This window comes from Apus apus, chromosome 5, assembly GCF_020740795.1.
Source record: "Apus apus isolate bApuApu2 chromosome 5, bApuApu2.pri.cur, whole genome shotgun sequence".
Lineage (NCBI taxonomy): Eukaryota > Metazoa > Chordata > Aves > Apodiformes > Apodidae > Apus > Apus apus.
Window position 1 is genome coordinate 8,376,067 of NC_067286.1, and position 14,576 is coordinate 8,390,642.

Below are 14,576 nucleotides of genomic sequence, written 5' to 3' on the forward strand. Positions count from 1 at the left end.
CTGGAGCAGTTCATGAAGGACTGTCTCCTGTAGGAAGGCCCCCATGCTGGAGCAGGATAAGAGCATGGGGAGGAGGGTGGCAGAGACAAGGCATAATGAACCGACTGCAACCCCCATCCCCTGTCCTCCTGTGCTGCTTGGGATGAGGAGATGGAGAAACTGGGAGTGAGGCTGAGCCCTGGAAGAGGGGAAGCATACAGGGGGAAGGTGTTTTAGGATTGTTACTATTTCTCATCATTGTGCTCTGATATAGATTGGCAGTAAATTAATTTCCCCAAGTCGAGAATGTTTTGCCTGTGATGGTAATTGCTGAGTGATCTCCTTGTCCTTATCTTGGCCCATGAGCCTTTCATCATATTTTTTCTTCCATGTCCAGTTTAAGAGGAGGAGTGGTAGAGCATCTTGGTGGGGTCCTGGTGGCCAATCAAGGTCAAACCACCATGATTAATTAATCTATATTCTTTGCTATTAATAAAATATTTTTACTGAATTAATTCTGTTTCATTTTATAATTTGTAGGATTTATTAGTGAAACTGATTTCAGAAGTTTGCCACTCCCTTCCCTGACACTTGTGTCCTATCTTCTAGATTTGTCCCATCACAACAACACAAACCAGTATGCAGAGGGCTATTTATAAAGTCTCAAAGCACTATGCTGGTAAACTGAAAATTAACAGTGAACAACTAATTAACAATTATACAACTTGAAAGAAGTGCTAATTAAAAAGTTTTCATGAGACAAGTTTTCAATTGAAATACAAAATTAGCCAGAGACTTAATGCTTGAAATAGAAATTTGGACTGATTAGCAGAACTGCAAAAAGCTCTGTGTAAGAAATGAATTATTAATTTTCTATTCAGGTTAGTCTCTGCCAGCTTCTAGGATCAGAAGAAGATGCACTGATTTGGATAGAAAGTATAGATCAAACTGTCTTTTTCACTGTTGGTGTTTCAGTCCTGCACTTGTTTACTGTGTGTTTGACCACAGAAGGTGGAGATTTTGGCAGGGAGACTGTGACTCTCTGCATCTCTGTGATGAATTTCTGTGCTACTGAGTTCAAAACACCTGCCTTATTCCAAGGACACAAAATGAGGTAAGAAAAATGAAGATATAAACTGTCGGAAGGACTTTGAATTGCTTGTTTAGAGGCATTTGAGTCTGGTAACTTGGGAGAGCTTTATATGTTTGGGGTTTTTATCCTCTTTGCCGTTATGTTCTATAGAATGTCAGGAATGAAAAACCAGTGGCTTCCAATGTGGTTTAGATGCTACATTTTTACAAGACAAATGGTGAAGGGTGCACAGATAGAATAAAAGCAGCATTAAAAAATAATCTACCTGCAGACTCTCTGGAAAGATCTTCTGAAGCCTGTTTCTTAGGATAGTGTCTTGTGTATACATATGTGTAGGGTGATGGAGAAGGAATGAGGTTATTTGGGTAGAGCAGAGCAATGTCTGCATGTCAGTTCAGCAGATAAGTACTTTTGATTATCTCTGCTTCTGAGTTAATGATGGGTGCTTTTTCTTCAAGTGTGAATCTCTGTCAAACCCTGGTTTTTGCCACTAAGCATATCTTTAGGATGACCTCATTTTTAAAATTTGTTTTTGATAGCCTATCTCTTGTTTTAAGAGTATGTTGTCTTATGAGTATATGTGGCAATCTGGAGGAAGTAATGAGACCTCATGTGGAGTGCAGAATTCCACTGAGCATTAGACTAGAGATCTGGGTGTGTTGCCACCTCATGCATGCATGGAACAAGTCATCACAGCAGATAAGGTTGCACAAAAAAGGCAGAGTTCTTCACATAAAAAAATAAAGACAGCCCAATCCCTGCCAGCTTTGAAATCACAGAACTCATGAATAATCCTGAGGGGCAGGCTTGCACCTTGCTCCTGGCTGTTCCTACGCCATACTCCAAACTCCTGCTAAAATTCCTATGGCAGAACCTTTTTGTGTTGGTTCAGTAAACATTAATAGGTTTGATAATAGTAAAGTTCACTGTTGTGAAATGAAGGAGGTTGGAAGAGAATCTACCTGTCACTCAAATATTTTTCCTTGTGTGTTGGGTGTTGACACCATCATGAATCTGTGCATTTTCAGATGGTAGAATCTATAGATCTCAACATTTATTTGGGATATTGTCTGCAAAACGTCTGAAGTTCAGATGGAATTTACTCTGAATATGCAAATGCTCATAACTATTAAAATAGGCCTTAACAGAAAAAGTCTTTGTATGGATCTGTAAGATTTGTTCATTATTATTTACTCTATACTTATTGGCTGAGTACTGTGCTAAAAACTTGTTATGTCTTTAAGGGTTAGCATTATGTGAGATTATATTTTCAGAACTGTGTAAACATTATTGGCATTTTAAATGAGTTTTTATTCATACTTGCCAATAGCTACTGTAAAAAATTAGGCTCCTGTTATCCTTGGCATTGCTGCAGTTTGGAGATGTAGATGGTTTCTAATTATAGCAGTATTGGAATGTGAATGGTCCCTTGACTGACTAATAATTTTCTTCAAAGCTGCAGCCCATCCTATCAAGGAATGTGAAAGCATATCAGCAAGTACAATCAGGTCTACTCACATTAACTGCTTAGAATAATGGAGACTGACTCATGCCAAACATAAAAGTACAATGATTGCAGTGAAGCTGCACTATAATGGTACATTGAGTTTCATTAAAAGGCATTTTCATCTTACAGGAAAGCTGATTCAGAGCAAAGATGTTATTCAGTCCAGTATGGCTTTGCTCACCATTCCTATTGCCATGCATTGATGAAAAGAAATTATGATAAAGGCAGCATTTTCTTTGAGGCTACTTAACGCTGATTTTTTAGAATGTGCAAACAAGATAACATTAACAGAAATAGCAACTGGCATCTGTTGACTGATTATTTATATTTCCTCTTTTATTTTAAGCAGCTTAAATTAGACGAATCTTAAACAGAATTACAGGTAGTCCATTCTTTTTCTTGGGAAGAATAATGACCTGTTTTAGCCATGTCTTAGGCTTTTGAGATGATCACGGTCTGTTGCATTTCTTTCTCTTTTGTGCTTGCAAGATCCATCAATGTAAGTATTGGGAAGACTTATGGATTGTATAGATAGTATATCATGGTTTAAATGGGTTCTGGGCAGTTCCATCTTCATCTGCTGTGACCTCATTCCCTCTGCTAAAAGATAACTTTATGGCTAGCTGGTTGCAGCAGCAGTGCCTTGGGCAGATCTGTGTATTTCTTTCTGTAGGTCGTCACATCAAACCAAATGATCCAGTAGAGAGATTAACTCTATGTATACAGAATCTGGAGGAGAAAACAGAATACACTGAATCAATACAAAAAAGTGCCCATCCATCATCATGTCAAGCCGATTCTGATTAATTAAAGATTACCAAGTAATGCTGTCTTTAAGAGCAGATGTAAGATGACCTTAATCATTAGCTCCCTGAGAAACATCTACATGCTTGGTTCGAGCTTCAGTTTCTCAGTAATTCACATATTTAAAGTTAGTGCATTTGGGACAGTACCTGTGCCTCTAAGCATTGACATGCTCAAACATGCAGATCATGTAAAGTGATGAGTATTCCTCTCAGAAATACTAGTTCTGGTGGAGAGCTTGTTGTCGTGTAAAATGGTCAGTTCTGACAAACAACTTTTAGATAGGCCTAGTTCCTGTAGTTCTGATGATGATGATGTGCTTCGTGGTGGATGGAAGGAACTGGAGTAAAGCCATGGAAATCAGTAGAGTGGAGCCAACTAGGAATTAATGCATCTCCTAACTTGGGAGAGAGGTGATGAGAAGTAGGACTGGGCTTTTTGGAATAAGAAGACAGAAAGGCAGCCTTGAAGAAGTCTTGCATTTCTATACATAGAAGTGATTTTTTAATTATATAGCTGATTTTTTAAAAACAATTTGAACCCAGTTTAAAGCTTCTAAAGGGAAATGATTGGGGATTTTTTTTTCCCCCTTGCTTAGACTTTGGTTAAAATATATTTCCCCTGAACCATTAGTATTCTTTTTAGGGTTTCTTTACTGTTTAGACAGGTCTGTTACTGTCCATTTTCAGCTGCCTCTTGGAAGATTGTTTTCCTGTCTCTTCAACAGACAATAGTTCAAATGGCCTAATGTAAAGAAAGATGAGCTTTCAAGGAATTCTGGGGCACCTGTGCTGTTTTCTTACTTTAAGAGCTAAACTGTAGGAATTATGCAAAATGGATGTCTAATTTACATATTTGGGGGTAAGAGGAGGGCAAATAAAGTGAAGATTTGCTGGCTGTTGCCACTTGGTCACAAAGATGTCAAAGGAGGCCACTGTCTGTGAAAATTAGCTAAATGAAGATATAAAGTGGGGAAGGGGACAAGAAGAAAGAAGTGTGTGAATAAATGCAGTGTTTGGAGCATAAGGTACTCTTCCAGGGTGTTGTTTTTTAAAAATAAGGTATTGCATGCAATCTGGTGTATTGAAAGGAATATGGAAGGTCTGTTCACAAGTGTTTTCCTAGATCCAAGGATAAATCCTGGAGATGGAACAGCATAGCTGGTGCTTACAGATACTCTCTCCAATCCTACAGCAAAGTGGTGGAACAATGGGCTCCTTCCTAAGCAGAGCTGAAAGAAACTGCTTCTTAGCTGGGAAAAGAAAGCTGGAAAATATAAAAAGTGGGTGAAATAAAATACGAGGCAGCTGGATCAGCATTATTGCACTAGCAATGGCTGATTCTGTGCCTCACTGTTTCTTTGAAACGTCCTCTGCTGGACAGGCATAAATGTTTTGACACCTGCGGCCCATTTTCCTCCTTGGTTCTTGACAAAGCTCAAAATATGAATACTAAAACACAAGCTAAACCAAACCAAACTAAGAAGGCTGTGGCTGTCATTTTAAGACGTTGGCTAAGGAGGGTTTTTCCTTTATAGCCCACATGGAAGTTGTCTAAAAATAATCTTTAGCCTGATTATAGAGAAATAGCTTCAGCACTGGAAGGCTGGCTGGAGTGTCATCTCACTGGTGCTGTGCTAATGGTTGTCCTTCCCCTGCTTTCACTGCCATTGCTGTGGATGACATTTTCATCAATGCTTGATTAATTATTATTAATTGATACATATTAATTACTCATTGGATGGCATCCTGTCATTGATTAGTTAAAATTATTTCATCTGTAAAATGCCTTCCACTCAGATCACATATTCAAACTTGGAAACAGAGGCACAATCGTTTTGGTAAATAAATGCCTCCTGTTTTATGCTGGGTCTCGCTGACAGCATTTGTGAAGCAGTGTAATGTAGCAAATCATATCCAACATAAACAGATGAAATACATCATAAATGAAATAGGACGCATCTCGAAAATGGTGTAATGAATCTAAGTGTATGATTTCAACAGACTGGGTATTTCTAATTAGCTCTGAATAGTTTATTTTGATGGATAAGTATATATCTGCATGATTAAATGTGCAGTGCTTTCCTGGTGGCTCATCATCAGTGCTCTTTCCTTTCATTCCAGCAGGTGTCTCTCTTGAATATTGCATAGTGTTACCACTGATAATCTGAACTCTGATTTAAGGTCCCTGTGTAGGTTGTATAGCTGTTAAGTGCCTCTTTCTAGCTGGGTCCCAATTAACTGAAATTCCTTTCTGCTCTGTGCAGCAATGTGGCTTTGCACACAGAGGTTTAGAAATATATCGAGTTAATAGTATCCAAGAATGAATATGCACAAATGTCATCCAAATGTGCTTCAGTGCCATAAAAATTAATAATGGAATGATACACTGCAGGAAAGACAATTTTAAAAATATCTCGTTTGATTTTGCTGGTGAAGAATATTACCAAAAAGTGAGGGCTCAGGGCTTGAATAATCTAGCATAAAAAATCTCTTGACTAAAGCTTAGAGAAAACATCTTTGGTATAATAATGTAATTAGAATCCTATTCCCTAATTCATGTTCTGAGCTGAAATAAGTAAGTAGCCTTAGCCAGAGTGGCAAGGAGATAGTATAGCATTTTGTATTCTACCCCTACTAGTATTGAAATAGGATTTTGAATGAGAAGGTGGAATTTGAGGAGAAGTTTGAGCAGGGTGGAATCTGATTAAGTCCAATGTACAGCAATGGAAAAGCTTTATAGGGGGCAGCTGCTGCTGTAAGGAGCAAACTAGTAGAATTTTGGGGGCAGGAAAGTGAATGTTGTGGAGATATTGAAAAGATGAAAGCAAGGCTTAAGTTTAGTTGTTTTCAGTAGAGGAGCAGATCAGAGATGCAATGTGGTTGAAATACCAGCTGCTGTGTTAGGTGGCAGAAATACTGACACGCTGAAAAGGAGTGGGTCCATAGAAGTCCCCAGAAAAAGAGAAGTCATGGTGGAGGTCCACTCGTTATGGAATAGAGTTTGGCAAGTCAATGTCGAAATTAATTAATTAGTATAGGTTGTAGCAGAAGTGGTCTGAAAATGAGGATTAAAACAGACATGGACTCACTAGAGACATTCTACTTATTAGCACAGCCTAGTGCTTCAGTGTGCTTCTTAGATAAAGATTCATGAGAAGGAAAGGAAACTGAAGAAATGGTAGAGGTTATTGAGTAGTGAAAACAGGATAATGGAAAGGTTCAAATTTTAACATGCTGAATGTAAATGGAGGTGATGTGTCCAAGCAAGTGTGTGCAGCATTACCTTAAAAATACATGTAACTGAAATGCAGATACATTTTGCACACTGTTCACTCAGTAGTGATCCAGATGAGGAGGGGCTGTGAGGGCAGAGATTAATTTGTCTAACAGTTGAGACAAGTAATTTTCCCCACTGAATACTCTTAAAGTGCAACATGAGTGCTAGAGAGGCTTTTGTTAGGATATTGTCTGCTACCTGACATTAGTGTTTAATGTAGCAAGACTTTTTTTTCTGTTAAAAAATGCACTTCTGGAAAATCAGTGAGAAACTAAGTCTGCTAGAATCCCTAAAGAAATCTACTGTGTATTTTAAAAGTGTTTTTTAATACAAGCCCTTTAGGAAACTGAGACACATCTCAAAAAATATAGATACTTCAGAAACTCACTGCTAGAAATAAATTCTTTTCTTGAGTTTTGTATTACTTTTCAAGTTCTTTTTGTTTCTTTTATGAAAAGCTATTTCTCTTTCACTGTGAGAGTGTTTCTGTGGGAAATATGTATCTGCTATCAACAGATTCCACATAGGGTTGTTTCAGGGATATGTGTAGTTTCTGAGGGTACAACTTCCATCTTAAGGAAAATGAAAGCTCTCCTTTTTTAAGGAACCACACAATGTAAGAACAAAAAGGCCCTTGATAACTTTGCAACAAAGAAAAGGGAAGAGTCTTGTTGCCAAGCCTGTAACCAGCAATTTTATGAGTGTAGTATTCTTGAAATATAGAAGGAAGAAAAATACCTGGATGGCAAATTGCCTTTAAAATCAATGCAAAATAGGTGGTAATTTTCCTAGCTGGCTTTGCAAATGTCAGCCATGGAGTTCTCCTTAGGAATTTAACTTTTAAGAGAGGCTGCTTAGGCTGCTGTCCTGCCACATCCTGCTGTTCTGCATCTCCCGGAAATAGTGGAACATCTCTCTCTAGATTAATATAAATTTCTTAGAGGTTGTATTTTTACACAGCTGGCCAGACCTTGCTCCACTTGTGTGTATATATATATTTATATGTAGGTATCTATCTACCTATATATATCTTGCAAATATTGCATAAAATACTGACTGTAGGTTTTGCTGATAGGAAAGGATAAATAATTGCGCATAAGGAATTTGGATAAATTAACATTAGCATTAGTTTCCCATTTTAGCATCTGTTACTGGGAAGGGCTCAGAAAGTGCTGCAGGGACAAACTTCTTGCTTTCACCATGTACTGTGGCAGTGCAAGTCATTTGACTTTAAGTAGTAATAATCTGTCTCTGGGATTAGGGCAAGAGAAACATAGACTCACAGAATAGCTTGAGTTGGAAGGGACCTTAGAGATCATCTAGTTCCAACCCCCCTGTATGGGCAGGGACAACTGCCACTAGACCAGGTTCCTCAGAGCCCCATCCAACCTGCCGTTGAACACTTCCAGGGATGGTGCATCCACAACCTCCCAGGGCAACGTGTTCCAGTGTCTCACCACCCTCACACTAAATAATTTCTTCCTGTTGTCTAACGTAAATCTATCCTCTTCCAGCTTAAAACCATTACCCCTCATCCTATCAGTACATAAGGACATTTCAGTCATAACATCTCTGTTTTGTCAACCTTGCCCAAATCTCATATTATTTTTCCCTCTCTGAATATAAGTAATACAGATCAGTGTTCACTATAGACACACAATCATTACTGCTGTGGATTTTACGATCTGGGCTTTAAAGAAGGGATGGCCCATAGGTTTATACCTGTTAAAAGCATTGCAGTTTGCAAATCTGGAGAAATCACAACCAAACAATACTCAGAACCCTGCTGGTTGCCTTTGGCAAAAGGAATTTTTTGCTTTTGTATAGTGCTGCATAGAAATCTGTTGTTTCATTTTCTGATGCATTCAGTATTGGATGGAGGCAAGGTGTGATCTGAGGAATGCACTCGCTACTCTCTGCGCCCTGCTCTGAGCAGGCAGTTGGACGAGGTGGCCTCTGCTGGTCACTTCCCACCTAAATTGTTTTGTGACAAGAAACAACTTTCTGTGCCCTTTCTAGTGATGACAACTAATCAAGCCAGTTATGCAACATGGGTGGTCCTGTGCTACCTCATTCATTAGCAAATGAAAAACCAACTTAGATAATCAGTCCAAATGTTGTATTCCATGGACCTTTTGAAGTGAACGAGAATACTTTTATTGGCAGCAATAAGGGATAGGTCAGACTTTTTTACACAGTAACATTTTCTTAATTTTTATGTAACTGCAGTCTTTAAAAATAAATCTTTTTCTAGAATTACCTTTTTCTAGGGGAAAAAAAAGGGGGCTGGAAAATAGTATAAAAAACATTTAATGTGAAACATATAATAAAATGCCAGTTTTAAAATCACTTAAGATAGTTTAAATTATTAATACTGATGGATATTAGAAATCAGTACTTCTTTTGCCAGATGGGATTTTGTTTTCCTTTTATATCTCATCTGTTTAAAGTACATATGCATTTGGGAATGGATGCTTTCCTTTTCATTACTTTTAACATCACAATATATTTTTCAGTTTCAGCCTTGCAGAAAAATGCCAAGTTAAAAGAAGCCTCCTTTAAAAAGCCGTGAACTATTATTTATATAAATGGAGTAATTGCAAAGTCAGAAATAATTTTTGTAGTGTTTTGTTAAATCTATTATGTAGTATCAAAAAATTCCCTTTGAATTATTTTTGTAGTATGATTCCCAAATGATACTAGAAGCATGATACAAAACAAAAAGAGCCAAGAAATTCCAAACTAAGGATGCCATTATTCAAGGTTTCATTCACATTGAGATGAAACAAAGTGAATATTATTTCTTTGACCTTTATCTTTCTGTGTTCAATTGCTAATACATTATTTTAATATAATTCTTGTCATGGTATGTGAACTTCATGTGATACTGTGTTCCAGTAACTATTGCCTTAATACTTCTGCAAAATTTAATAAGTATACACTGCAGTCATAGTTTATCCTGGTTCATAATTATTAATCTGAACTTTCTTTGTCATTTTAGGTGAAAATACCCAAAGCTCCTTGTTAGAAACGTTTATTTTAAGGTGACTATGAAAACTAATTTAGTAATTGAAAAAATGATTGAAATAAACACAATTATTCATGGTGCTTCTCATATTAAAGATCATAGCAGTTGTAATGAAGTCTTTACAGGAAAAAAAGTAAATCCCTGTAGTTAACCCTGTGTTTTCCATTCTGGAAATACCCAGTCCACAGCAAAAGTCACATGTATGTTTGGAAATGTTAAAGGAAAGATGGAGAAGCAGTGGGAGCTGTGTGTTTTGAGGGTATGTGGGTGGGAGACAGCCCTGTCTGTTTGCTTCATCTCTTTCTTCAGGCAGAGGCTGGGTGGGAGAGAAGTGCCCAAGATAAGAAAGAAATAATCTTACTTTTTAAAAACAGCTGTCAGACATGGTAGGGATAGCCTTGCAATATAGGAATTTAGATTCAGATTTGGAGCTTATTGCTCTGCTTTATTGTAAGATGCTCCTGAACATACAGAGATGAGCTGGGGCTCTGTCTTACATGTCACTGTTGGGCAGTTCCAGGCTTCTTGGACCAGTTTTGCTGTAGTTACACTTTGTCACAGCAAAGTTCTACTCATGTTGTGCTTGGGAATACTACACTTAGAAATTACTTTAAATCTTCAGTTATAGCCAGTAAAAGTTTCTGTTGCTTCGTATATGTTGCAGTTAGTTTGTAGTGCTTGTGCTGACTTCCAGGTTGCTGCTAGCTGTAATTTAAGCAGTTAATTTTTTTGAGTATTATTAATGTGAGGAGCCATTTGTCTTTTTGAACAGCAATTAGGATCAAGTGAGGCAGTTGAATTTAGCGGTACAAAGTATGGAGCAGACCTAAACTGCTCTGTTTTGATGTAACATAAGCATATTTCATTTGAAAATCAATTGTTAAAATGTGCTAAATTATCAAGAGCAAAGCCAAGGCCCATCCCTCTCACAGTGAAGTTACCTTGGCTTCTTGCCTGGCTAGAGCTGGAATCTATAGTCATTTCACAGTATGTCAAGTTACTAAATCAGAATTTTACCTACTAGGAATTCACAAGAATCAAAAGCAAAGAATGGGACAGCATCAACTACTACTTCCTGTCCGAAAAACAGTCTCTGAATCTGTAGAAAAATATGGAAAAATCTGAAAGAGATTATATTTCTTCCCTGTGCTACATATTCTCCCTTTCATGGTACTGCAGCGTTTGCACACACAATTGTTTCAGCTGAATGGAAATAATGTATGTCAAAATGCAGAATACAGCCATTGTCATTGAAGATCTTCCTTTCCTTCAAGCATGGCTCATTTCTTCCTGTGGAGAACTGAGCTCCAATTGACATCCCAAGGGGTATTATATCCACTGTGCTGTGGACCACAGATGCCTTTTGTGTGCCTTCTTAGGCCATGACCTCCAGGGTCATGGAGTCCTTGCATGTCTGGTAGTGAGTCCATCTGTAGCACTGGGGGCTGAGATGCTGTCCAAGCGTCAGGAATGATCAGCAATCTTTCTTGGTCTGAATTCCTCCCCAAAAAGCATTTCTGCAGGCTCACTGGGATCCAAGCCTATTCTGTTTGCATTTTGTGAGGATCACCTTGGATTTAAGGAGGATGCATGCTTTTATTTACCATCTTATTTCCAGGAAGGGGCTGCTAGTCTGTTCTTGCGATAGGAGGCCACTTTTCCATTTTCAGTCTGCTTTGCAGTGTGATTCACCTTTTCCACAGGGAGTGGAAGACTCTGGTAAGCAAGGAGAGTAACCCCATCTTATCTACCTGCAATTTTTGGTTTGGTCCAGCAGTGCTATCCTGCTCTCTCCTTGCCAAAGTTCATTGTTCCCTGAAGAGACTTCGTGTGCCAAGGAAGCTCCTAAAAAATTACTCTAGGTCAGTGCAATCAGGTTTACAAGCTGTGCTGGAACACATGAAGTTACACATCTACTTGATTTTCTGTTCCAATTTTCCACGTGTGATGTACAATAGTAATGTCAGAATAGTGCGTCACTGGCTTTAAAAAGTCCTGCAGGTGTTTTGAAACAAGTAACTCTGCACAGCCCAGTAGACAAACTGGCTCCCATCTGGGAGGTCCAGTGCCCCTGTCATGGCCCATATTTGCAGTGCAGATGCACCGAAGGTGGTGGAATTGCCTCTCTTCCCAGCTGATGAGACATAGCCAGACAACTTAATCCTATGATTTATTTAATGCAGTTGGATGAAAGTTTACAATAAAAGCTTAAAAAAAAAATAAAATTGGAAGATCTAATTCTCCTAATTCAGTGAAAAGTTTGCAAGGCAGCTTGGTTATGTTCTGTCTAGGCTTAAGACTATAACCAGGGTTTTGCATGATTACAGCCTTTTAAATGAGCATTTCCTGTTCTAATGTTTCACTTATTCTCCGATTTTGAGAGCTTACTGTGCTTTTTCCCTGGTCATCTTTAATCTGGGTTTGCATAAATTATTTCTAGATTATACTCTTGCACTGTAAGAGGTGACCTCCCATTGACAGTGTTTCCTGCAGAATCAGAACTCTTAATACAAGAGAGACAAAAAACTTCTAATGAAGCTCTGATGAAAGGAGAGCTATAAAATAAGGATTTTTATTATTTTTAAAAATATACTAATTCTTTACCCTGTCTTCTGCTATTGAAATGCTCAATCCCTGCTTTCAAAAATACAGTGAATTTGCAGTCTCTAGTACTTCATAACAACTGCAGGTCCCAGAAGATCAATAATAAACAAACATTTATAGTCAATGCTGACACTTTAATTTCTAGAAGGAACTCTTTTGAATAAGAGAATGAATCTCTCCTGTTTAATTTAATATTTATTGTCTGACTGCCTGTCTCCCTTTGCTTTGGTGATGCTAAGAACAATGAGGTTTACTGACATTCATGTCTTTTTGTTTGCTTCTTGATGCTTTTAAAGCAGCAAAATATGGAAAGTGCCACTGGACTGTGTTAGAGAAACATTGGTTGCTACCATCAGGTTCATTTTCATTAGGCTTAACTCAAGTGACACAGGGTGAGGAAGGGCACATACCCTCAGAATTTTTTAGTTCTAAATGGTGGAAATGCTAACAAAGTGTAAGTGTGAACCTTTCTTTGTGAAGGTTTACGAAACAGGCATTTTTTGCTACAGTGTTCACAGGAGCTGCTATAAAGTAGGTATTTATTGCACAGAATAGCTTGTCATTTCAGGGCTTAGAATGACTAGTGTACTCTGTGTTTGCCTTATGGACTCGTGCCAGTTTCACAGTTTAATTACCTTGTGGTGGTAAAACTCTCAACATCTAATGGTGCCTGGTCTTCTTTAAGAGGCTATGTTGGTTGTCCACTGACTGGCTTCAGCTCAAGCATATTTCAGGCTTTGCAAATGATACAGAAGACAAATCACCTAATGCATTTCCATCTCCTTTTGCTAATGTGTCTGTTCAGATTAGCAATTGTAGTTTCACAGAATCACAGAATTATTGAGGCTGGAAAAGACCTCTGAGATCATCAAGTCCAGCCTGTGACCTAACATCACCGCATCTCCAGACCACAGCCCTAAGTGCCACATCCAGCCTGTCCTTAAACTCCTTCAGGAACAGTGACTCCACCACTTCCCTGGGCAGTGCATTGTGTTTCTAGCACAACTTGACTTTGATATCAGAGTAGGACCGTAGTATTTATTATTGCTAGCTATATTATCATGTTCAATAATATAATGTATAAGAATCAAATACATTTTTAAGTTCTATTTAAAGATCCTGTTTTCTTTCCCCTCAGATATGTGACATTTAAAGACCTTTAGTATTATGTATTTTTAAAAATTCAAGAGCATGAAGTTACCATAATCCACTTCATGACTCTAGATTGATGTAAAAATAAGTGGCTTCTTAAAAAAAAAGTGTGAAATTTATATTTGTTGAAACATAAATTTAGTAATGAGTGGACTGTTGCAATACTGATGATGTAGCTCTAGATGTATACTTGTAAGGACTTTATAAAAATGTATGATTTATATGGGTTTATATGGGTTAAATATGGAGGTTGGAACCCATATTGTTTGCATACCCTAAAGAATATATGTTAAAAGTTGTCCTGTGTATAAATGACCCAGGGGATCAAAAGTTGTCTATGAAGACTTTCAGTTTTAGATCTAGCCTCTTCACTGAAGCTACGCTGAATAGTGCTTTGGAACTGCTTAAAATAGTGTCAAGTGCTGAAAATTCTTTTCTTTCCAGTTGTCTGTATGAAATGAATTGTGAGTCATCTTTGCTGTCATGTGATCAGAGACACTAAGGCCTCAGTAATCAGTAATTATTGCACCTGTTTTAGCAGGTGCCATCTAGTAAAACAAAGGATCATAGGATTTATACTGTTTTATTACCCAGCTTTCTTGCTCATTTCAGAAGCAAGCTGATGGAGCTATACCAAAAAGTGGGATAAAATGCCTTGTTCTGCCGTTTACTTTACTGGAGGCAGGATTTGAACCTTGGATTTTGAGAAAGGTATTAAATGTTACTTATAAAAACATAATTTTTGCTCAGCTCATCCCATCAACTCTTCTTTCTACTGCTTCATTTGTAATTAATATTTGTGTGTTACAATATTAAGCATAGAATATTTCAAAAGGCAACAGCAGCAACAATTATCAGATAGTGGCAGAAGCAATGCAGAAAATGGAATAATCATTCCAGGTATCGTGGAAAAGATCAGAGAATTCTCTCATCCTTTCAGGGTGATATTTATAGACTTTGCCTCTGACTTAGCACACATCATTCTGTAGGGTTTTTTTCCTTCCTTTTTTCAGTTAATCTGAAAACCTTTTTTACCAGGAGGAAACAAACTTCAAGTAAAATGTGACTTTGTATTTGACCCTTTCACTATAGAGGGTTAACAGCTTTGGTGGATTCTTCATGTTCTCCCT